Genomic DNA, 27,400 nt, shown 5'->3' on the forward strand with positions numbered 1-27,400 from the left:
CTGTCTGCGGGCCATGCTTGCCTGCTCGCAGGTCGCCGCAGCTACGGCCAAGCAGGCCCTGCTGTCTGCTGTCAAGCTGCATGGCCACCTTCGACTCCTGGGGCAGCAATGGTCCCAGGAGGCTGCGGGCTTGGCGCCCATCCCCGGGACCCAGGCTGCTTCAGCCACTTGGCGCCTGTGTATGCAAATTAACCAACCATATTTATTGGGTTAATTTGCATACTCACTCCTGATTGGCTGATGGGTGTGGTACGGTCAATTTGCATCTTTCTCTTTTATTAGTGTAGATAGTTTAATAAACATTTCTTAAATGCATCCAACTAGAGGAGGACTCCTTTATCTAACTTCTTCTTCTGGGATTCATAAGAGACTCTACATATAATTCTCCACGGTTGGTTCCTAAAATTCTCAGACTAGGAAATCCAAGCTGTTATGATGGCACCCTTCAGTGGTTACAGCATGTGAATTGAGAGCTTACTTTCTTTTGTTAGTATTTTAAACTAAACCTGTATCTTGTTGCTTGTTTCACATGAACGTTGTGATTTTTTTCTTTTTGTTAAATTTATGTTTCAATTACATTTGACATGCAATATTACATTAGTTTCAGGTGTACAACATAGAGATATTTACATACCTTCCTAATGAAGCGATCCTCCCAATCAGTCTAGTACCCATCTGGACATTACGGCTAATAAAACAGAGACAAATAGAAACAATTCCTTCCTTTCCTTCAAGCTCTGGACTTCACACGTGCTGCACCTCATTCAATTCTTTGTAATGATTATAGATTTTAGATTGCCTTCTGTAGAGGCTTAAATACATGTAAGAAAAAAATTGAAGTAAAATGGAATAGAATGGTACACATAGATAAGAAACCAGGCATAAGTCTAATTTGTCTCCTTTCATCAAACAGTGGGTCCTAGTAATTTCAATAAGATAAACTTGCAAAATGAATAGACTGGCTAGTAATTTCAGAATTGGAAAAATAAATATGGGGAGACTGTCATAGAAATTTTTTTTAAATATTTACTTCTCAATGGAAGTGGTATGTAAATAGAAGCAATATATAAGTTGAAATTTTCATTTTCATGAATTATAGTCTAATCAATTGACAAATAACTTCTCTCAGTGCCTGGCCATGTGTCATTGGGCAAGTTATATAAACTTTCTCAACCCAAATTTCATCACATATAAAATGGAAGTATTGATAGCTCATAAAGTTGTTTTGAGGAAAATCATACAGTTTTTAAGTCAGTTCATGAATTTAAAACTGACTTGGTATGCAGTAACACAATAAGCTTAACATCCACAATCTTGCTAGTCTCCTTAAATTGTCTAAGATTTTTGACACAATCATTTCAACAGGTTCAAGCCTTCTCAACCAATAAAACATGTCCTCATCTGAAACCTCCTCTCACTGTTTTTAATTTCCACTTTAAGTTCTCGTAAATAAAAACCTGTTTTCTGTTCCCTATCTGTGAATTCCTGATTTTACCCACACAGTTGCCATTTTGGATTCGTGGTACTTGGGTTGATAGCTAAAACTACACTTAAGCTACTTGGACTTTTTATATTTATGTCCAACCCAATCAAAATGTTTAAGTTGTTGACAGCAATAAAACTATCTTTATCAAGGCTTGTAGTTTGAATACAACCTCAAAATAAATCAATCTGAACTACAGAGACCAGCTTATTGGTTTAATGAACTAGCCTTTCACAAAAAAAAAAAAAACAAAAAAACACTTTGAATTCCCAAGTGAGTTGGTTCAGTAAAGAAAAACTAATCGGAGCCCTGTTTATTCCAGTCAACCTCATTCTCATTGTCACCTACCCCAACTCTGTCTTTCATTCCTGCCTCCTCTAAGCAGATATAAACATACTCCACACACAGGATTTGGTGTGACTGACAGTTCCCATTGATAATACCAGTTAGGAACTGTTTCAAATGAATTGCTTTATATGAGAGAAGAATTTTGCTATTCATTTACCTATATGCTGCCAACCATCTCTGATGAATTTCAGTGATTTCTACGATCAAGGCAAGAAAGAAATAATATATTTATATTCTCCAGGAAGATAATATGATCACAGTAATTCCTTAAGAATCATGTGTGAAACTCAGCAGGGATAACCTTCATTGTCCTTTATAGCCATTTCATAATGTCTAAGTTTCATTGGAAATCATCCCATGGATTCTGCCCAATGTCTTTCTCTGTATTTATTAGTTAATTAAATTACTTGTTGTATTTTATTTCGGTGATCCCTTTGAAAATGAAAACGTGTAACCACACGATGCATTTGGCCTGCTCAGGTTAAAGTTAAATACTGCCTTTTTAATTTTCACATCCAACAGAAGATATGTGACAAATGACATAGTAATTTTCCTATTTCTTCATGTTCATAAAACATGGATAACATGATTTTTACCTTGCTTTGTTCTCAATTAAATGAAATGCTCCAATACAATTAATGTGCTCTTGCAATTTTGGTCTTCTTTAGAGGTTCCTCTTGTCTCTGATTAACAGCATTTTCCATCCATTCTGAGAACCCCCCGATTGCTATTCAGAATGTTCCATTATGCCTGCCAGCTATAAATACAATTGTGAACCAATATCATTTTAATTGTTTCACTAATAACTTGTTTTAAATGATTCAACAGTCATCAGGAAAGATAAGTGCTCTTGTACCCTGCAGGCTTATGGGCATGATGGCATGAGGCGGTGCGGCGTGCTGTATCAGAATAATGAAACCATATGCACAAGATAATGACAGAGCACTCACATTGCTGGAAAGATAAATGAAAACAGTAGATCTTCTTTCCTCGGTGATATAACATCCATTTCCAGCTCCCATTTCAATCATTAGACCTCACAAACAGATTAATGCCCAAGTACACATATGCAACATGTCCTATGGAACAGCCATATGCTCCCACGTTTCCAGGCGGGCTGTGAAGGATGGAGTTAACGAGCTTTACAAATGCTCTTGTTAATTAACAAAAATTGTTACTTCCTCATAGGAGGGGGGGCTTTATAAATTAGACTTAATTACACCAGATAATTGCAACTGCCAGGCTCTGAACAACTCCTTCTCGTTGTGCTCTTTCGGTGGCCAATCAACAATTGCAACCCTTGCCTGTTTGTGTCGATGAATTTAATAAGCAAACAGCCCTTTTATGTTAATGGTTTACTGGCATCCGTGGGCCTGGCAGGAGAATCGTGAAGGGGGAGGGTTTGCTAATGGCAGCACGTAATCACATTAATTAAAATATAACTGCCATTTAAAGATTTGTAGTGTGGAATTAGAGCATGTTGGGAACTGAGAAAATCAAGGGAGAGTGCATATTAGCACCATTACTGGGTGCTCCTGCCCAGCAGTCAGCAACCTTGTGTGTCATAAATGTAATTTATGAGCACTATTTGCTTTGAAATATATGTTTTTAGTTCACTCATTAGAATGTAAAAATTCGCAGTGTCTGCTTCAGGGGGTTCAAAATAAATTCACTAAAAGCTGAAACCCATGATCTGCTTTTAACAAATCCCCCGACAATGATATTTTTAATGATGACTTCCCTAATTTCTTAGAGTAAAACCAACCTTCTCCTTTTCTGAAAACAAATGGAAGTCTTGATGCTACTATAAATTATGCACTTTTAGGTATGTTTCTATAATTCAGTATAATTTTTATTGGGAATTTAATAAATACGGTCCTTAATTCTGTTGCTTTGTTCTGAAGAAGGTGGTGGGAACTGCTAAATGCTTTCAAGTTGGGCACATGCAGAGAAGATAGTTGAGGAAATTTCTGGCAAAGCTTTTTATTAGTCTGTCCCTGAGATCCACTAATGAGTTTTAAAACTATCCTGCATCTAAATCAGACCTATTTATGCTGCACCTGCAAAGAGGCAGTGAATGTACAAACCCTGGATAAATTGCCAAGGAACCATGGCAGTACCTAGGGAAACAATGCTTAATTGATTCTTAATAACCTCAAAAGGATTTTAGTTTCAGGGACCAGCTGACTGTGACCAAATCTCACTTCATCAAAGCCTTAAACTTTTAACAATGTAAAAAAATTGACAGTAAATTTTTATTTCTATGTGTTTTTACCCAGCCCATAAAGACTCCAAATTTTAGAACTACCGTCTTAGCCTTCTAAATAGGGGAATTGGCTGAAATGCGGTGTGCATGACTCTTGTGGGCCATGTGTTGCTATTTTTGTGAACTCTATGGATGGATGGCTTTCCAACACCAGTAACTCGAGCATATTGTTGCTGAAGAGATGAACACTGTGCCAGCCCCAGAAAACCGACAGCCTGGCCACACGAATGAGGGATCTTTTCATGTGGAATCCAGTCCCATAGCTGATACTGTTTCCCAAGCTAACCCATTGTTTCCCTGAGGGAGAAAGGCTTTTTGGAGCCAAGGATGGCTGCTCCGGAATCTTCAGCCCTGTGAGGTTTCAGTGGGCTCCTTTAGTTAGGTCTAAAGGCAGAATGCAGGACCATTAGACACAGAATAAGACATTAAAAATACATGAAGACTATGCCCAGGCTGGTTTGGCTCAGTGGATAGAAGTTGGCCTGCAGACTGAAAGGTCCCAGGTTTGATTCCAGTCAGGGGCACATGCCCAGGTTGCGGGTTTGATCACCAGGGGATGGAGGGCATGCAGGAGGCAGCCCATCAATGATTCTCTCTCATTATTGATGTTTCTATCTCTTTCTCCTTTTCCCTTCCTCTCTGAAATCAACAACAACAAAAATTTTTTTTAAATCTTTAAAAGGAGAACCTATGTAATACTTTCAACAATAAAGTTTTTAAGAATTCCTTCTTTTTTTACCACAGCATAGTATTCCATTGTGTAGATGTACCACAGTTTTTTAATCCACTCACCTGCTGATGGGCACTTAGGCTGTTTCCAAATCTTAGCTATGGTAAATTGTGCTGCTATGAACATTGGGGTGCATATACCCTTTTTGATTGGTGTTTCTAGTTTCTTGGGATATATTCCTAGAAGTGGGATCTCTGGGTCAAATGGGAGTTCCATATTTAGTTTTTTGAGGAAACTCCATACTGTTCTCCACAGTGGCTGCACCAGTCTGCATTCCCACCAGCAGTGCATGAGGGTTCCTTTTTCTCTGCATCCTCACCAGCACTTGTCATTTGTTGATTTGTTGATGATAGCCATTCTGACAGGTGTGAGATGGTACCGCATTGTCGTTTTGATTTTCATCTCTCGGATGATTAGTGACTTTGAGCATGTTTTCATATGTCTCTTGGACTTCCTTATGTCCTCTTTCAAAAAGTATCTATTTATGTACATTGCCCATTATTTGATTGGGTTGTTTATCTTTCTTTTGTTAAGTTGTATATGTTCCCTGTAAATGTTGGAGATTAAACCCTTATCGGTGATAACATTGGCAAATATGTTCTCTCATGCAGTGGGCTTTCTTGTTGTTTTGTTGATAGTTTCTTTTGCTGTACTGAAGCTTTTTATTTTGATGTAGTCCCATTTGTTTATTTTCTCTTTAGTTTCCATTGCCCTAGGAGCTGTATCGGCGAAGATATTGCTTCGGCATATGTCTGAGATTTTGCTGCCTGTGAATACGTCTAATATTTTTATGGTTTCCCGTCTTATGTTCTTACCATTTGCAACAGCGTGGGTGAAATTGGAGAGCATTATGCTAAGCTAAATAAGCCAGTCAGAGAAAGGTAAATATCACATGATCTCACTCATTTGTGGAATATAATGAACAATATAAACTGATGAACAAAAACAGATCCAGAGACAGAGAAGCATCGATCAGACCGTCAAACCTCAGAGGAAAGGTAGGGGAGGGTGGGGGTATGGGGGAGAGATCAACCAAAGGACTTGTATGCATACATATAAGCCTAACCAATAGACACAGACACCAGGGGGGTAAGGGCATGAGTTGGGAGGGTGAGGGGGGGGGGGGCAATGGGGGAATAAGGACACATAAGTAATACCTTAATCAATAAAGCAAAAAATAAAGGTTTTTTTTTAATTTTTAAAACATATTTTTAAAAAAATACATGAAGACTATGATAGAGCCTCCATGCTTAGGGTGTGCTTTCCACCTGGGTGCTGTGCATTTTTCTATCCACATTTTTTTACTTGGTTCCTTCTAATCAGTGGCGTGTCATTTTAAGATGGATAGTTGGGTCAGGGCAGCAGTTTCTGCCTCCAAAACAGAATTTTTATTTTGTTTTACTTTTTCTTTGTGTGTAGATCTTGTCTTGATTCATACTGGGGCCTCTAGAAGAATCCTACTTCCTGAAATGTCATTTCCGGTACAGTGGAGTTAGAATGGTAACTGTAGAGTTTTTGGCTGGAATAATGTCCAAGGATGATTCAATATAACCACTTTAGATAATTAGGAAATTGAGGGTCACTTCAGATCCTGAAGTGTTTGGTCTGAGATCTCATAACAGGTGAATGCAAAGATGAGAGAAATACCCAGCCCTTTTGATTTCTCACCTAATTCATTTGCCAAAGCAGCTCCCATGTTTCACTAGAAAAACTAGGATTATCTCTAAGTTCTTAGTTTGTTGGTCAGTTCATTTGATTGTCAGTTGTTTTACTTCTGTTTCGTAAACATTTATTATTAAGCCTTTGTCTAGGCACTGAAAGTTCAAATACGAAAAGCCATGGACCGAAGTAGTCCAGCTTGCTGGGAGAGAAAAACACAAAGATATGTATATCCAATCTAAGTGCTAAGGAAGTGCTAAGATAGAGATGTGTGCTGGGTGTATTAAAAATAGAGAGATACTTAACCACCCAAGGAGACAGGAATCACATATGTAAAGGAAAGGATGAATATAATCGATTAACGTATGCGGAAAAATATATGTGTTTTTGTACCAGGAGGGACTCTAGTGGGAAGCAACTGTTTAGCAGGAGAAGTGAGGGGCTAAATCTCATGCCATATATGGGGCACTGGATCCAATGATGGAAGGCCATTGACATGTGCTCCATGTGAGGGTGACACGGTCAGATTTGCATATTAGATTGGTCACTATATGATAATGCAGAGGATGGATTAATGGGACAAAATTTGAGGCAGAGAAACAAGCCAGGAAGCTGTTGTAACAGAACAGCACTAGCCAGAACGAAGAGGAGGAATACATGGAAAAGACTAGTATGCGTGAGGGATGAGGAGAGAATAATCTACCATGTGGCCTAGGCTTCCGACGCAGGGCGGGCTTCATGGTGCTTCTCACTGACCATTTCCCTACTTTGACTCTGCTGTACTTTGAAGGTGCAAGAACCTCAGTTTCAATTTGGTGCTTTGGAAGCTGTAAGAATATAAGTTAAAATAAATAACTCCAGAATAAAATGAATCTGAACTGAGGTCCCGGCTCTGTCATTGAGGTCCCGGCTCTGTACTTATTGTGATATCATTTTACTTGTTGTCTGTGTTGCTGGGGGCAGGATATTAAACCTCTCTCAGACTCAGTTTCCGAATGTGGAAACTGGTGTTTTTTGTAAAGATAATAATGCAATCAATGAGCTGGTTTTAGAAGGTGCTTAGCCTGATGTACGGAACATGATGAGTGATCAAAAAGAGGTGCCTGTCATCACTGCTGCTCAGAAGTGAGGTGAAGGGGAACTTCAAATAAAACGGAAGATTTCCATGTAACCATCTCTACTCTCGAGGTCATGAATGATAGATACTCCCTTAGCAAATGTCATCGTGTTGGCATACAGCAGGTACATAAGGAGATGTGTCCATATGTGCACAAATGAATGAACGCCCCTACTCATCCTTCTCTAGAGAAAGAGGACTCTGACTTGTTGCTTCAAGTCAGGTATTTAAACAGAAAGAAAATTTCACCTGCAACCCTGCATGCTCCACTAAATGTTAAATGACAAGGCTGAGTTTCCAGTAATGAGACTGGGGAATGCCATCACTCCACAGGCGCTGAGCCAGGTTCATTGCAATTCAGCACCATGTCAGGGGGACTTGGGATGCTTAATTTAGTGCTATCATCATTGTTTTCATATGAAAAAGGCCTTCGAGTTGGAAATAGACACTCACCTGACTTCCTGGAGTCACCTTGCTCTAGGAATGGGTAAGTGGTTTCTTTGGGCCCTCACTGACACATAGGTCTCCACATACCAACGCCCTCGGTACAGGCACCTGGCAACTGGCTACAGCTGTCAGACTGGTAAAGGTGAGGCTTGTTTACTTCCCAATTCTAAGGATAAAGATGAAGCTGAGTCATTATAGACATTTACTTTCCATGTTGAAAAGCAAATTGGGAACTGAAATTAGAGAGCTTCTAGAGATCCTATTGCTGCCTTGTTTCTACCCTTCACACTATTTCTAAGAAGAGGTTTCAAATGGATATGCAAGTAGGCATTTAAAAAAATGAATCACTGCATTACCTGGGTGGTCCCTCTGTGCACTACATAACGATATGGTAGGAAGCACTACAGCCTCTGAGACATCACATCCCCTGTGACATAAAACCGAAACAATGCCAGCATAGCAAAGCACTGACTAAAAAAGGGGAATGTTTCAGGAACTTTGCAGAATGCTCAGGGAAGATGAAAGTCTAAGTGACTTATGGCCGCAAGCTGTCTTGTTCTTTAGCAGGTGAACTGAACAGCAAGGCCTCCGCTTACCATCTTGAATGACCATCTGAAAATATGAGAATGCCACTTGTCATCCGATTTCACCATCACTGCGAAAAGACAGTCTTTATCACTGACCCAGAAAAGTTCAAGCTAAGGCACCTTTCCAGAAATAAAGTGGCCTAGATGAACACTGGACCCAAGACCAAGTATCAAGAGGTAAAAATAATGTCTAGGAAAGGCGCTATGCCTAACATCCCCCTCCATGCTGCTCACACACAAACACACACACATGCCTTGTGGCATTTCTGGGGTTTGATTCCACATGACTTTATTAATTCTCACTTATTGAAATATTTAGTAACATATGTGTGCCTGTCTACCTAGCAGCTACCTATGATTATATTTTGTCATTTTGTTCATCATTAGAACATTGAGTGACTGGCACAAGACAGGAACTCTATAAATACTACTGCATGTTCCATGGAGGGGATTTACCTGTACAGTTGAGTGTTTTGGGATGTGGCTGGTCAGAATAAAAGGTGCAGATATCTGATGAGAAAAATAACATATTTTACAAGCAATTACACTACTCAAAATCTTCCATGCCATGGATTGAGCCCACACTTCCAGTCTTCCATTCCTGCTCTAGATCTCTGGAAATGACAGATGTGGTACTACTTTACAAACCATAACTGTGCAAAAAAGCAAGAGGAGTACCTCTTATCTGACCAGAACACAATGTCAAGGTTCTTAATAAAAATACAGAGGATGAGATCAGATTGAAACCCTTGAAAAATATAATGAAAATTTTAAAATAGTCTCTTTCAACTAAGGCCCCAAAAGAAGAGTACAATTGCCAAGAATACTTATGTGAAGGAAATACTAAGAAATATGTGTGCCATCCTGTGTTGCTCATCACTATCCTGAGTGGACAATGAGGCAGAAGATGCTTCTACAGCAGATTCCCTTAGAACTACTGGTCAGGGTCCCTTGCAAGAGAAGCAGAGGTTTGGAAGAAAGTACACAATGCACACCAAAGGCTAAGGCCCAATGCACTCAGAAAGACTGGGTGTGTGTTCTCTGAAATTTGGAAAGTCGGGGTGGGAGCTTGACTTCTACAGTCTAATTCTTACGACATAGAGCTGGCAGAGCACAGCAAAGAAGTCTGTTTAGAATAAGTGATTTTTATAAGAAAATATGCAGAATTTTATATTATTTTATTGACAAACTTGAACCTTGTTATGTACAGTAAGTAGGAAAATAAATATCAGCAAGGTTTTAAAAATTAGGAATGCCAGCTACTAATGCATTTTAATTTATACATTATCGAGTCAAAAATTATTAGCTTGTTAACATCCATCATACTTTTGGGAGAAAATAGTAAAGATAGAATTCCATAGTATTAAAAAAATAAGATGGTAAATAAGCAAGTTTATATATTGAAAACCTCATTTTGAAATGAAACTCTTATAATATTTCTGGATGTTTTAACTAACATGTTATTCCACAGCTATTTTCATTTTGGTTTAACTGATAGTTTATCTTCTTAGAGTTCTTTTCTTTTATAACGAGGCTATATATTCAGCCTCTATAATTCTTTGGCAAAGTTCCAGATCTTCCCTGACTCACTTAATGTAAGGCGTAGTCCCCAATTCATAATCACTTTTTTACAGTCCCAATTCTCTGTTGTAATCAGTGACATGAGTTTAAACTGATATTTCTCTCACATCATTGAAGAACAGAATTGGCTCTAAATATTGACATATACTGCATAAAAGAAAAAAGAGAAGCAGATGGGATCCCAGGAGTAAAAAATAAAGTATGCACCTCCCCACACAGTAAATTATTTTAGTACAATAGCAATTCCATGTGTTTCTTCACGGTTAGTGCTCACACACTGTCTTGTAGACAGAGTAAAGGACCAGTCATTCCTGCTGGTCATTTGATCTCAGCAGAGTTGCAGATAAGGTTAACCCTGGAGCAAGGTGGTAATTTCACCATTAATGGGAGGTACACAAATGCTTTAGCCACCTGGCTAAGGTGTAAGTAAAACTTAGTGTCTCAGGAATGGTGGACTTATCACATGGCTCCAAGATACAGAAATGGACAAATCTTTTTTTTTTTAAATATATTTTATTGATTTTTTACAGAGAGGAAGAGAGAGGGATAGAGAGTTAGAAACATCGATGAGAGAGAATCATCGATCAGCTGCCTCCTGCACACCCCCTACTGGGGATGTGCCCACAGCCAAGGTACATGCCCTTGACCGGAGTCGAACCTGGGACCTTTCAGTCCGCAGGTTGACGCTCTATCCACTGAGCCAAACCCGTTTTGGCGACAAATCTTTTTTTTTTTTCTTCAAGATTTACAGATTATTTTCATCAACAACTATGGACAAAGCAGCTAACAAATTCAATAGCAAAACTGAAAGTCAAATGTGGTGTTAGGATCTGTGCAAACAGTAGGTAGATCGGTTAAATTACTCTGTGAGATAGTTTGTAAATGTGATAAAATTTATAAATTTAGTCTTAATGTTCACATTGATCTTCAGTAAACATTTCATTGTTGGTAAATTAGGGCAAATAAGAAAATCATCAAGGAAGTATAGAGGGCTTTATCTAAATGAAGTAACTCAAACACAGAAAGTAAGTATTGTATGATCTGACTTCTAGGTGAAATCTGAAAAAAAGAAACTCATAAAAAGAGCGATCAAATTAGTGGTTGCCAGAGGTAGGAGGTAGGTGGTTGGGAAAATGGGTGAAGGTGGTCAAAAGGTAGAAACTTCCAGTTTTAAAATAAATAAATCTTGGGATGAAATGTACAGCATAGTGACTATAGTTTTGCATATTTAAAAGTTGCTAAGAGAGTAGATCTTAAAAGTTCTCATTGCAAGGGGAAAAAGTAAAATTATGTGAGGTAATGGACATTAACTAAAATTATTGTGGTGATCATTCTGCAATATATACATATATCAAATCATATTATTCACTTGAAACTTACACAATGTTGTATGTCAATCATATTTTAATAAAACTAGATAAAAAGTAGAGAAAATACAAAAGCCATCACACCATACCCCTATAATCAGGAATAGAATTAAAGATGAGTTAAAATAACCAATGCCTCCATTCTTTTAGTGTGTCTTTTCTTCTTTAAATTAAATGCAGGAAATGTGAGAAAACATAAGATGCCACGCAACAGAATTATATATCAAACAGGAAAAGATGGCCTTGGTCCCATGGATGCATAGGAAATATGCCAAGACTAATAAGTAGACTGTCATGGCCAAAAAAAATTATGATCCTATTTTTTTCAAAAACAGTTATATTTAATTTGTTTTGCATTGTTAGGGAGAGTAATGATTTTTGCATTTGTACCAGTTGGGAGGTTAATTCATACATTTCAATAGTTAGGACAAAAACAATCTGTATTTTTATTAAACTCATTCCAGAGCAGAAATTGACAGTTAAAAATATTTTAAGCTACCTATTTACTGAAGTTACATATTGTTTAAATATGTAATTAGATTTCAACAATAAAAGAATTAACAAGAAAACAATACTAGAGAAGAGCCCTGGCCAACTGCTTTAGGTGGATTTGACTTCTGTGATCCCTTAGAGCATGTCCATGTGTGCTTGGAATTCTTCCAGAGACCAGACCTAAACCACCACTCCTTCACTCTCATTCTCAGTTCTCCAAGTATCTTAGGTCTTTCTACATATACAGGATAGATTTAAAAGATGTTAGGAAACATATACTTGCATTTTTTAATTTAATATATAAAGTGGTAGAAGTACAAAGGAGCAAGAGTTCATAGGTTTGTACGTAATTCAATAGGAATGAAGCACATGGGGTGAAAACAAGTAAAAATTTAATAAAAGGAAATGTAGCTCTTGAACTGTTTCAGGGAGACTGTAGAATGCAGTGGCGCACTGTGGGAGGAAACACGATCTCTGTGTGCGCAACCATCTTTCATCAAGCCCCTCTGCTTTGCCCCCTGCTTCCTGGTCCTCTGCTGGGCCTTCACCCCAGCACCATCTCTCCTTCAGGGACTCGGCCACCCTCCACAGGTTCTCCCAGGAGCACCCTGACAGCTCGGGGCTGCCATGCAGGGAACTGAACCCTGAACTCTTTCATAAGCTGCCAGCTGAAGATAGTGACAGCATTCATCTCCTCCCTCTTGGAAACAGAAAGCCAGAAGCTAACACCTCTCTTGGTTTGCCCAAGTCTGTGACCACTTGTGGCCAAGAAAAAACCTGACTAGGCATGAAAAATGTCTGTAACTGTCCCAATAATTTGCATATTCATAATAAGCTAAAAAGCAATGTCCACCAATAAAGCCTCTTGGATAATAAACATTCCCCACCACTTGGGGGAATGTTTTACAGTCAGTTTTAAAAACATATTCACCTGTATTATGGATCAAAGTTGTTAACCTACTTCAACGTGTTGCTTAAGTTCAGTCCTGGGCGGTAAGCCACAGTTCACTAATTCAGAAACAGACACTCAATCCTTGTACCCGCAATTAGGCTCAGATGTGTTACATGATTACTGTGTGACAGCCCCGGGCCACATGGAAAACATTCAGGGACAGATAAAGCACAGCCCTTTTCCTTGAAGAGTCTACAGCCCACCCAAGAAAAGGAGACATGGATGGTACTTTTGAAAACTATGTAATACGAAGCCCTTACAGACATGACATCTTAGGCACTATCAGAGGGCAGATATTATCTATCGGGGGGAGGTGCCCTTGGGGTCAAGAGCTTCTAGGAGGAGTTGATGTTTGCCTTGAATCTTAAAAGGTTATTAGGAAGGTAGGGGGTAAGGGGGAGAGATCAACCAAAGGACTTGTATGCATGCATATAAGCCTAACCAATGGACACAGACACCAGGGGGTGAGGGCATGAATGGGAGGGGGGTGGGGGGGAGCACTGGGGGGATAAGGACACATATGTAATACCGTAATCAATAAAGAAAAAAATAATAATATATAAAGTTAAAAGTCTAAAAAAATTGACAGGATACCCAGCCATGTGGCTCAGAAGGTTGAGAGTCACTCCATGAACCAAAAGGTCATTGGTTCAAATCCTGGTCAGGGCACATACCCAAGTTTTGGGCTCAATCCTCAGAAGGGGGTGTGCATGAGGCAGCTGATGGATGTTTCTCTCTCATCGACATTTCTATCTCTCTCTCCCTTTCCCTTCCTCTCTCTGTAAAATCAATAAAAATCTATTTTTTTAAAAAAAGAATTGATAGGGGAATGGGAAGAGAATGACATGACAAAAGATGGAGGACCTACACACATACACAAAGGCAGCAGTGTGTGCTGAAAGGCACACAATTCCTGATCACAAGTGCATAAAAGCAATGGTAGGTTGAGGATGAAGGTGGAGAGGGAGGCAGAGGTGAGAGCATAGAGAGTCCATTCATTGCTAATAAGGATTTGGGAGGTTAACTAATATGAACTAATTACTTGTCATTGTAGATTGATTGATTCCTTATAATTTAACAGGAGGATGGATTTTACTGAGACAACACTCTGCTATCCTATAAGAAAAATTAATACTAAAGGTACTATAGAGGACCAATAAAGACACATTCCTAGGTCTCAAGCAGTTTATATTTGACTAGAGGCCCAGTGCATGAAATTCGTGCATGGGGGTGTCCCTCAGCCCAGCCTGCACCCTCTCCAATCTGGGACCCCTTGAGGGATGTCCAACCTCATGTTTAGGCCTAAACAGGCAGTCGGACATCCCTCTCACAATCCAGGACTGCTGGCTCCCAACTGCTCGCCTGCCTGCCTGCCTGATTGCCCCTAACCGCTTCTGCCTGCCAGCCTGATCACCCCCTAACCACTCCATTGCCAGCCTGATTGACGCCTAACTGCTCCCTTGCCGGCCCGATTGCCCCTAACTGCCCTCCCCTGCTGGCCTGGTCACCCCTAACTGCCCTCCCTGATAGCCTGGTTGCCCCTAACAGCCCTCATCTGCTGGCTCAGTCACCCCTAACTGCCCTCCCTTGCCAACCTGGTCCTCCCCAACTGCCCTCCCCTGCAGGCCTACTTGCCCCCAACTGCCCTCCCCTGCAGGGCTGGTTCCCTCCCCCCAATTGCCCTCCCCCACAGGCATGGGTCCCCCCTAACTGTCCTCCCTGCAGGCCTGATCCCTCCCCACTGCCCTCCCCTGCTGGCCTGTTCCCCCGCAACTGCCTTCCCCTGCTGGTCTGATCACCCACAACTGCCCTCCCCTGCTGGCCATCTTGTAGTGGCCATATTGTGTCCACATGGGGGCGGCCATCTTTAACCACATGGGTGTGGCCATCTTGTGTGTTGGAGTGATGGTCAATTTGTATATTACCTCTTTATTGGATAGGATTAAAAACCAATCTTAGGAATTTGTACATGTAAACACAATGTACTTACAAGAACAAAAGTAATAATATCTCTATTAATTACTAGAAAATTTGTCTGAAATGACTAAAGAAAGCTTCGTGGACAAGCTCAGATGTGAAAGATTGCTAGGATTGTCATTGAAAAGAAAAAGAGAAAGAATATTGCAGAGGGCAGAATGGGATATAAAAACCATGGGTGGGAAATAGACGAAAGATTACTGTGTTTGGGCCAATGAGAAAATCAGAGTAGCTGGAAGGATGGGCGACAGATAGTTGCAAACCCTGCTTGGTGGATACTGCCAACAGGACTCAGATTTCTCACCAGCAGAACTGGGAGGGCATCCTCTCTTTGAGAAAAACATAGGTTTCCTCAATGTTTTATGCAGAAATTATTGATGATATATTTTACCAATGGTCAAAATTACAGTCAAAATTAAATCCAAAGAGAGAGAAAGAGAAGGACAAAGATTAAAAAGGAATTAGCCATTTTTACTTTAGCTTGGATGTGACATACAGAATAAATACCACAGGAGTCCGCTGATATTTGTAAATTCTGAGACAGTCCAGGATGTGTGGGGAATTGTGGGAATTAGGCACAGGCAAGAGTTTGACAAAGATGTTTCTTCAGATTTTCTTTGCCTCCAAATGACTGTTTCTCCACTGTGAAGACATGGTTTCATACAAAGCAGGGGTCATGTCAAAGGTCTACTGCGTGCCCTTCAGTTATTCAAATTATATATTCTTTTCCCTCAGAATATGAGCAGTATCAATACCACTGGCTGAATGTGAGAATATAAATGTGACTGATGCTTTGATTGAAGGGTTTTGAACTTGGTTTCCCTTGAGAAATTCTCTTCCTATCAGTCTTTGTTTTCCTGGCATTTTACTCAGTATACCATAATGCCCATCAGAGAATTCAGATCAGATCTAAATACTGGCATTTGACTGTAAAGTGTTCTATCTAAAGGATGCTGTTGGACTCTCCATAAAATAGAACTGCCAGCTTATTTCTCTGGGAAGGGTCCCAGAGAATAAACCTGTAATTTTCTTTCCCTGACACCAGTGGAAAATGCTTCCTGCAGAATCAATGCATAATAATTCAGTTTTAATGTCTTTACAGCACCTTATCATTGGCGTCTGAATGTTTAGAAATGAGTGTAGAAAAACATCAATGTATTAATAAAATTTTAAAAATGATTTAATTATAAGTAGTGTATACAATACTATGATTATTATTGCTAGTGATGATAATACCAAGAGATGATCCAAGGACAAATGAATACATATTTTTCTAATTTATATGTTGATAAAGTCACTTAAGTGAATTAAAATGTGGTATTCTCTGCAGGGCAGTATGTTATTCTCTATACATGTGAATAATTAGGAAAGAATAAGTCAATTGCAGAAATTTATTATGTATAGTGTTCTACCTTGCATCTATCATGTAATGAGACATTAAAATGGAACTTATGGGAAAAGGAATATTTTAAATTATTGAGTTATAAATACTTGGCAAACCATTTCCTTTGATGAACTTATTTCCTGATCAGAGCGATGCTGTATAAATTTTGATCACTTTATATATTTTTTCCATCTGTACTGTTTTCAAGTTCAAGTATGGATGTCTTGAGTTTGTGGCATGTCCCCATTAAATTGCCTGAACCCCATCTCAAAGCCTGAACCATGCTCATGTTACATAACACCCAGGGGAGAATTTGTTTCCTGCAGGGACTCAGTAAAAAAGATGCCTTTTCCACATAAAAATCTTTAATATTTCTGAAGTCGCATTTTCCCTGAATGTTAAGATCTGCTTTCCATTACGATGTAATGGTAAATGTTTTTGCTTGGGCATCTGTGATCCAAAGGTTGCCTCGGCGGGGTCACTTAACAGTCTCTTAAAGTAAATGTGAGGAGCAGCCCTGGGGCGTGGTCACCGAGCTCCTCTCAGCTGAGGGGAAGCAGGTCTGTGCTGCAGGGACTGAAACCAGATCAATACCAGCGCATGGGCTGTCGCTGGGCTGGGCCACTTCTCAGCTAGTTGTTTGTAATCAAGCCCACATTTCCAAAGATAACCAAGTTAAGAATTTATCATTTTAGGAGGTGAAAAGTGAAGGAAAGAAAGCCAATATATATATAAGGTACCCGAGTGGTTTAAACCCACACTGACAGAAAGTAGGACAGTGGTCACCAGGGGCTGAAAGCAGGAGGGAGGAATGGGGAATTACTGTTTGGTGGCTACACGATGGGATGATGACATCATTCTGGAGATAAATGCAGTGACTGTTGTACAGCAACGTGAATATACTTAACACCACTGCACCGTACACTTAGAAATGGTTAACATGGTGCATTTTCTGCTATGCATATTTTGCCACAATAAAAAAGTCCTTAGAAAAAGTAAACAAATAAGTATTCGTAATGATGACACTCAATTAACTGCTAAATTTTCTTCTCCAAATTTTTTTTAAAATGTTATTCTTTTGTTTTCATAATTGTCCAGTTTTGTTCTTTTATTGAGGTGAGAAAAATAATTTGCTTTCTATCTTGTAGGCTCCTATGTTTTCTCTTTATCAGAAGCATTTATCAGTCTCAAAGGTACCTACAGAAGCCTCAGGCCCTGTGATGCTGAGGCCCGAGAAAAAGATGGCGAGTGCCTACAACAGTTTCCAGTCTGGAGATACTTCTTATTAAGGCTTAGGAAATAGCTAGGGAGCTTGCAGAGCTAACCACCACGAGGGCTCCCTCTGGTTGAGTGGTTGGCACCTTCATTTTCCATGATGACAGTTTCCCATGCTGAGAGCCCCAAAGTGTCAGGACCTACAGTTTCTAAAAAGTGATTGCCTGGGCTATGGTATATGGGGGGGAAATGCTGCTCACAGTCCAGAAGGGAAAATCACTTCTCCTGAGTAACTAAGCAGTCTACTGCACAGCTGATGCCATTACAAAGTCTACAGATTATTTGAACTCATAGTCTGCTAAGAAGTTTGTCACTAGGCAATTATGATTAAATGGACAAAGTTGGGCCTTGTGAAAACTGTGTTTAATGATACTTGCAAATGGAAAATTTGTTTTTTCTGTTTATCGCCAAATATCAAAACCAGACTTTCTTAAAGGAGGCAATAACCTTAACTCAGTCATAATACAATCACACAGATGTAAATGTTAAGCATACACTTAAACCAGAAATACTATTCATGTTTGATTGTAGCAGGATTACCATTCTTCCATAATCTTCTCTTTGGGGAAAAAATGATTATCCAAAGAATAAATTCATAAATTCTAATTTCAGTACCTCTTCATCATCAAGAGGAAAGGTGATTAAATATTTAGCACTCACAACTCCCTATAGAGTAGTTATTATCATGCCCATTATAAGATGAGGAAAAAAAACAATAAAAAAGGATTAAATAAATTGCCTAAGGACACACAGCTAGACAGTGGCACAAACAGGACTTAAATTTGTGTCTGTCTACACATATCCTCTTACTTCCTATATTTCTTCCCAAGAAATCATTATTGAGATTGTATTTTATGATGGATATTGGAAAGGGCCTACATAAACTACAAATAAGCATTTGGATTACTTCCTATGGATTAACTGATATAGCAAATTTACAGACACAGTGATATAGTATTTACATATGTAGAAGAGGAACTGATCATTAAGACTAGAACATTCCAGGAAAGTGTTCATGTGAATCTAAGAAAGAAGCAAGGACTTCCCGGCTGGAGGAAGAGGATGCTTCCCACTGAGGGGAATGGAGAGCCCTTGCCTGGAATTCCTTTGAATCATTACAGACAGGAGACCAGATCTTATACAGAGCAGATGATAAATAGATAGTTGTCAAATTAATGGGTATGAGGACCTATTAATAATTTGGTGGAAGAAAGGCAAAAATAAATGAATGGGACTGTATCAAACTGAAAAGCTTCTACATAGCAAAAGAAACCACTACCAACAACAACAAAAAAAGGCAACCAATCAAATGGGAGAAGATGTTTGCAAACAACAGCTCCAACAAGAGGTTAATATCCAAAATATATAAAGAAGTCATACAACTCAACACTCCAATTAAAAAAATGGGCAGAGGACCTGAACAGACACTTTTCCTAAGAAGACATACAAGTGGCAAGAAGATATATGAAAAGATTCACAACTTCACAAGCTATTAGGGAAAGGCAAATCAAAACTACAATGAGACACTATCCTACACTTCTTAGAATGGCTATTATCACTGGACAATAATAAAAAATAAAATTGGGCAGGTAAATAAAGGGTGCATGTAGAATTTTTTCACTTTAAGACTATAGTTTTGAACTTCATCCTCTAGAAAACAGGGGAGGACACATTATGTTGGATGATAATGAGAGCTGGGGCTGGGGTGGCCGTGGAGAACAAAAGGAAATACCTCTGCTCATGAATTAGTAGAGACCTCTTTCAAGAACAAGTATGGCAAATATATTCCAACATAATGGAAATATGCCTGTTCACCAATATCTCTCACAATTGAAGATAATCAAATATTGAAGTGAAATGAATTTACTTACATTTTAATAAATAAATTGTAAAGCAGTTTTGTTATTCAATTAAAACTTACTGTCACTTACTCAGCTGCTCACATCTACTTGCATAACAGGAACTCACATGTGATTAGTGATAAATTCTTTTTTTAAAAAATATGTTTTCTTTTATTTCAGAGAGGAAAGGAGCAGGAGAGAGGGATAGACATATCAATGATGAGAGAAAATCACTGATGGGCTACCTCCTGCATGCCCCCTACTGGGGATAGAGCCCATGACTGGGAATAGAACCATACCTGTTCATGGGTCGATGCTCAACCACTGAACCACACTGGCCAGGCTGACAGCTTCTTATAGAGTTTACACTGAAAAGGGGCATCAGACTTCAGTTAATTTAACAAAGAACTTATTCTTCTCATTGTAAGGAAAAAACATGGAAATAATTTCTTAGGCCAAAAAGATAATCTTTTACCTCAGCGTTTGATGAAAGTAAAAGGGGAAAAAAAAATAATGAAGCTATATTGGCTTTCTCCAACTCATTTTTACTTTGAAATAACAGACACAGTCCAGAACTGTAAGATCATCTATTATTTGGACTGAATATAAGTTAATCTTTAAGGGAATATATTCTTGTTAATCCTGGCCTCCTACTATGACTAAAATAAGGCACATTGGTTACCTGCCAGCAGTCAAGTCTAACCTCACAGTCCAAGTGCATTGTATTGTTGTCTGGCCTCTCACAGGGCAGCCAGGCTAAAGCAACACCCAAAAGTCATCCGGAGTTGCCCTTCAAAACCACTTGCAGCTACATGTTATTCAATCTTCACAGCGATGCTTTTGTGACATAGGTCAAGATCTCTTTGTAGGCAACCAGGTGGCCAAGTCAAGTGACCAAAAAAAAGTAGGGGTTTTAGGGCTTCCTTCAGCTGCTCAATTTTCATTTCTTTGTTTATTAGACCAAAGTAGTAAGACTTAATCCAACTATGCATTCAGAACGCATGATCATAAAAGATGGCTGTCTTGGCTGCAATAAAAATTTTAAACCAGAAAGATAAATAAAAAGATGGTTCATATAGCTATGGAGTTTGAGTTTATATAAAAGTATTTGTTAACACGATAACAGTCCTGGCATTAAGAGCTTATATTTCTTAAAAGCTCTTCAGAGTTTAGAGTAGTTGCCAATCCACTGTGGCAGATGCCGTATAAACCAGACTACCGACTGCTTTGTTTTTAAATGTCTGTGTTAATCCATATAGGAAGCCAAGAGAAGTGTTTTCTATGGAAAAGTTGAGGTATCAAGGCCAAGTTTATGAATATAAAAAAATGAAGCCAAGTCCAAGAGCCAGGCTTGAAATAACGGGAAATAAATTGCTATTAAAAAGCAAGGAAAAAATAAGAAGGGTGGATTTTTCTACTTTTGATATCAAGAGAAATGCTATTCATTGTCAACTATTAAGCCCCTAACTCCCCTCTCCCCAAATGTGTCAATTCTGAGTTATAATATTTAATGCCTATCAATGCAGTAGGGCTAATGAGATTATTTGTCTATTTAGATATCTACACATATACATTTACATTTAAATTCAAAACATACTATCATCTAATGCATTCAATTTTTTTTAAAATGCCAATGTTTCATTTTATAGAGAGAGACACACACAAAAATGTAAGGGAATAAGAAGAAGGGTCAGAAACAATGTGATACAATAACAATGACACAAAGGACCCCAGGGAGCCATATGGAACCTTTATCTATCTGTTAGAAGCCTGCAGCTTAGGAATTTAAGATAAATACCTGTCTCTGCTCTCTTTGTGCACATTCACAAAGCAACAGACTGGGAAGCGACACACCAGCTATCAAATTATTTTCCTTTCTTTTTTAAATATGTTCTTTTTTTCCTTTAGAGAGAGACGCAGGGAGAGAGATAGAGAGATAGAAACATCAATGATGAGAGAGAATCATTGATCACTGCCTCCTGCACACCTCCTACTGGGGATTGAGCCCACAACCCAGGCATGTGCCCTGATCAGGAATCGAACCAGGTCCACCTGGTTCATGGGTCCATGCTCAACTACTAAGCCACATTAGTCAGGCCAAATTCTTTCTTTACTATTTAATAACAGCACCGTTTGAATAGGCATTAAACTGTTCTGTGCCTCAGGTTAGCCATATGTCAAACCAATAAATTGATTGATAAACTCTTAGGTTTCTTCTATCCCTAGGAGTCAGGAAGTATAGGCTAAAATTAGAGATTTTTACTTTCTTAAGTTGAATTCATGAATTCTTCCAATAGCTGATAAATACACTTTCAAGAAAAAAGGCCAAGTTTCAATATCAAATGCAGTATCTACCCTTGTATGTTTTGCTAAGTATTTCCAAGAAGAAATGCAAGCATGTGTGTCTATTGTGTGTGTACATGCATCTGTGGTATTTGCCCACACCTACATACACGTAACAGTACAAAGTAATGAAACAGCATATTGACTATCATATGAGCACAAAATATATACCTTCTCATATAAATATTAAGCATCTTAATTCTATGAGATATATCATTGGGCTTGTAAATGTCTAAGATGTAAATCACGGAAGTCATCAAAATACAACAGTCCTAAATCGAAGGTGGTTAAAGTCATATGTGTAAAAATTGGCCTGTTCTTATTCTACAATTGATGCATCAAGTAAAGACATTTACCGGTAGACTTATAATCTAAGTGTGTAGTCATTCCCACTGAGAGTACTATCTTTTTAAAGTTGACCTATCTGTGAACAGTTGGAATGAAAAGGGGGCCAAAATCAAACATGATTTACAAAAAATGTCTTTGAATGATGTGTTGCAAATAGATTGAAAAAGGGAAAGAGACAATGAAATTAGCCAAAACCGATTTGGCTCAGTGGATAGAGCATTGGCCTGCGGACTGAAAGGTCCCAGGTTCGATTCCTGTCAAGAGCATGTACCTTGGTTGCGGGCACATCCCCAGTAGGAGGTGTGCAAGAGGCAGCTGATCGATGTTTCTCTCTCATCGATGTTTCTAACTCTATCCCTCTCTCTTCCTCTCTGTAAAAAGTCTATATATATATATATATATATATATATATATATATATATATATATATATATATATAAAGAGACAATGAAATTAGAAGGCTGCTGTTGCAAAAATCCAGATTAAAAAAAAAAAAAGGATGATATCTTGGACAGGGTAGCCATGATGAAGATGGAAAATAATGTGTATATTGGGGATACTGCTTTTGGGAATAGAACCAACAGGGTTTGTCCACAGACTAGGTGTGGACATGAAAGGAAGAGAGCAGTTATGAACAACTTCAATGTTTTTGGTATAAGTATCTGGGAGGATGGACTTGACTTCATGAATCAGCAAATTGGTAGGATGGGTAGGGCTGGGGAATCGGAGAGAATCAGGAGTCTGGTTGTGAAATTGTTTAATGTGAGATGACAATTAGATATTTATCTGATAATATCAAGGAGGCAGTGAGGTACACTGTCAAGATGTGGTTACTCTGGGAGCCAGATCAAAGGGGTGGATTCACAATTGTGAGGGTCATTTGTCTCATGCAAGTGAGTAGGACAATAAGTAATGAAAGTATCTTCACTTCCACCCCATCCAACCTGTTAGCAGACGTGTAAGAGATCATCTTTGCAAGCATGATGGACAGCTGCCTGGTGTGAGGCAAAGGGGCAGCCTTATCAATTCTTGGTACCATTTTTTCCCCACCTCTTCCCCTTCAGACATTATTTGCCTTACATTATATCTCTGATTCCACAGCTTGTTGAACTTCATTCTTATACAGAACAAGAGGTACGGAGTGATTATTGATTCCGAACAGAAGGAGAAAAAATAAAACAAAATAATTGTCTACTATTCACTATCCAATTTAGTCAGAAGAGTGATCCCTAAAGAGGAAGATACCCATTTTATATTTTTATTTATATTTTTATTTTTTGTTAATCCTCACCCAAGGACATGTTTTCCATTGGTTTTTAGAAAGAGAGGAAGGGAGGAGGAGGGACAGAGAGAAACATCGATGTGAGAGAGGCACACCGATTGGTTGCTTCCCGCACCTGCCCCACTCAGGGCCCTTACCTGGACTGGAATCGAACCTACGACCCTACAGACCAAGGGATAACTCTCTATCCACTGAGCCAAACCAGCTAGGGAAAGATATGCTTTTAAATCATGTTCATTGCATCAATCTAAATGTGTGTTCCTCCTGTTACTAGTTCTCACTTTTTCCTCTAACCTACCTTTACTTTCAATGTTTTCCTGGTCTCATCTAAGTATATTCAACTATGTGGAAATGAAATTTTATTTACTCCTGAGAATTCTGATGACTCATTAGCAGGGATGGTTTCCTACACTTCATTAAAATGCTTTGTATTACAAGCTATGGTATAAAAGCATGCTTTCTTATTTGTGGAGGGATCCCAGTCATTCCTAAAATATTGGGAGATTATTTGAGCATGCAGCTATTGCTTAGGATACCTCCTGTAAACTTCCAAAACATGTCTTTTAAAACCCAAATGTATTTCTCATCTAGTTTGTACAATTTTTTTTATTTAAGAGTTCTTCCTAAACGCATACACAAATTCATAAGCAGTGCCTGCTAGGATCAGAACTGCAACAATTTGTATTTCATATAGTTTCTTTTTTTGTGTGTGCCTGTTCTTTTCTTTCATTTCATTCTATGCCATTTATTTTTAATTAAATATAATCATTTCTCACCAGGATGCTTCTTTATACTCAAGGATTGCTTCTAAGTTCTTCAAAATGCTCAAAATCCACTCAACATTTACTAACAGTTGGATCCTTTCTTTGGAATGTCTCTAAAACAATGAACGTTTTATGCGCCAAATCAAAATATGCATACCACTGTCCCTAGATTTCCAAAGCTGTTTCTGATTACTGATCGAAACTCCCCTGTTCTTCATTAAAGGCTGAGCTTCTTTTAAAATGCTTATTTACGGCTGCCTGGTCTGCAGGGGCACACTGTAGATTTAATCACCTACAGCACCAAATCGCTTTTAACATTTGGCCAAGTAAGCATTAGGTAACTTGTTGGCTTGGGGCGGTGGGGGGGGGGGGGGAGAACAGAGCGCAGTGTTCCTACTCTGTGTATGGATAAGGTAGCCACAATCCAATATGCTCCATTTACTCCCAAGTAATATCAAGGCCTAATGAGCAACACATCCACATATTAAGAGAAGATGCAGATTTGGGTCCCTGGTTCTCAGACTTCATTAAGCTTGGTATTGTTTCATTCAGGGCCAAGTCTCTAATTTTAGAATGTTCTTTAAAGACAGATGAAAACAAACAACGCTGTAATTAATAAAAAGTATTGCTTCTTTGTTTAATAGGTAGCATGCATTCAGCTACAGCTGTGAGTTTAAAAAGATACTTCCTGGGGGTAAAAGAAGGAGATAATTAAGTGTACTATAACAGAAAGTAATTCATTAAATTACAGTGAATTTTATTTTCTCCTGCTATAAGTGAACCAAGCAAGTGTCCACATTAATTTTGTATCTTCTTTTATGACTATGATCTATTACGTGAGGTTCTCATTTAAATTTTTGTCGCATGATTAATATTATATTATTTACTCTATGTGTTTGCTCTATGTAGAGCTCTTAGCTCTACATCTACTATATAATTTCTAAAATACGTCTTCCCCTTTGGGATTGTCAGTTTATTTATTTTTCTTACCCTAAATCCAGAGTATGTTCTCAAGGTCTCTTCTAAAAAGATAATCTTCATATGAGTCATAGAAGTTTAAGAACATCGCTGGATTAGTCTGGCTTCAGTGAGGTTAAACGCAGCAACACTACTGCCTACAAAGAGATACGATAAGCAGCTATAATGGGTATCACTCAACACAGCACCAAATATAAATCAAAACTAACAAACACCCTCCCCCACAAATCCTCTCAAGCTAAGTTCCTTGAATTTAATTATTATAGCAAATGGTAATATAACAAGAGTGTCTACTGTCAGGAAAATATGTTTAAAACAGATGTGAACAATACAAAGCATATGTAAAACACATGTGATCCACAGCTAGGTCACAGGACCCAATGAAAGAGCACATGTGCAGTGCGTGAACCACATGTGGACACATGTTGTGAAGTCACGTGTTTCTATTCATTGCCAAGACTCATATCGTATTCTAAAGAAATCAGGGGCTCTTAAATAAACTTTGTACTTCTTAAGGTAAACGGATACCTTTTTGTTTAACATCCCTTAGTGTAGGCAGACAGGGGTCCTCAATTCTAATACTGGGCTTGCAAGTACTCAAATCCCTTGTTTCATTCCTGTTTTCCTATCCCATGGTGACTCACTGGATTATTCTAAGGGAGTCAAGATTTTATCCTTGCCCACAGCTAATTCTTTGAGGATGACAAAATAAGACCTAAGCAAACAGACCCTAAGTGTGTGAATTAGGAGCCACTGGGACTTGAATGGACTTTTTCTTTTCCTAAAAAACTCGAACTAGCGGGACATTGATGCCTTATCTGGAATAAAATTAAAATCTTCCATACTCATAGGAAATCATAAAAGTATAAAAATTCAAGGAGAACATTTACCTTATTTTATAATTTGGGGGATGAACATATTTATGTAATTTGAGGTGAATTAAAAGACATACCTACACATAGAAATCAATACAAACATGTCACATGTCTTTCACCCTTAATTTTAATAGCATGATAACAATAACTGTACTTTATGCATAGGTATTAATTTAACCATAATATGAATATATTATTTCATTATCCTGCAACAAAGCACAACTGCATGGTATTGTTGAAAGAACCTAGGATACAACAACAAAGAGAGGAGTCAACGTTCCACTCTCTTAGCAATTAAACTTGTGTCTTAAACAAACATACAATTGCTTACTTATATGTGTGCTGTAAATTTCACAAACTATCATATGCAAAATCATTGCAAATAGAAATATATTATATTATTATGTGTTTGTTATTTTCATCGACAATTTGCACACAGAAACACTGAAAGGTAAGCCAATTATCTCATGACCAATAATTAGTAGGGCTAAGATGAGAAAATGGGGATTTCAATTTAAGATTCCTCCCTTATCTTTCAAAGGCAAAGCTGAGCAAAACATGTTTCTCATTAACAGGACATTCATCCTGACCCTAAATCAACAGACATGCATTAATACCAGAGATAACCATGATTACAATAATGTCACATTCATTCATATTTATAGCACTTTAGGTTTTCCAATATAAAGCAGGATCTATATTTTTATTTGACTCTTGCAATTTGTACAGTAGGTAAGCCAGAAAATTGAAAGACTAGTAATCTAATGTTCTGAGAATATAATAAGTGTGTTGCTTGAATTCATATATTTATTAAGAAACAAAACTAAGAATCTAATTCAACACATGAAATTCTGTAGTTATTTTCCAGTAAGCCTAAATATGTAAATATATAATTGGAAGACCCTCAATATTATGTGTTTATATACTCATAACCAAAATAATATTTCTAATGATGCTACTATTAAAAATGGTCATGCAATGGGAGAAAATCATGGCCTTTAGGAGGAGTAATTTTGGCACTGAATGGAACAAAACATTTTCCTTTGTTACTGTTTTGGCAAATGCAGTGGACTGCCCAGCACATCCTGAAAAGATAAGAGACCTCAAGCTGCTTACTAAGCTTCAAATGTATCTGTTACTTATTGCTTTTAAAAGTATCACTCTATTACATCTCAAGATTTTAGAACTCTAGAGATATATATTTTTAGCTATAATTTCTTTGTTAGTATGATTTTCCCTTTAAACCTGGCTTACTGCCTCTCGTAGTTCAAGACAAAATTCTTGTATCACTTCTGCGAATCTTT

General features: G+C 38.3%; 1 long non-coding RNA gene across 1 annotated transcript in view; it reads right to left on the reverse strand.

Moving 5' to 3' along the window:
* The window catches only part of LOC129147214 (uncharacterized), a 137,667-nt gene extending 112,375 nt beyond the window's left edge, over positions 1-25,292 (reverse strand). Inside the window, exon 1 of the long non-coding RNA XR_008554562.1 lies at positions 25,234-25,292. This is a non-coding gene — a long non-coding RNA (uncharacterized LOC129147214). The remainder of the gene's footprint in view (positions 1-25,233) is intronic.
* Between the last annotated feature and the right edge of the window lie 2,108 nt (positions 25,293-27,400).

The sequence above is a fragment of the Eptesicus fuscus genome, chromosome 19 (assembly GCF_027574615.1).
Source record: "Eptesicus fuscus isolate TK198812 chromosome 19, DD_ASM_mEF_20220401, whole genome shotgun sequence".
Classification (NCBI taxonomy): domain Eukaryota; kingdom Metazoa; phylum Chordata; class Mammalia; order Chiroptera; family Vespertilionidae; genus Eptesicus; species Eptesicus fuscus.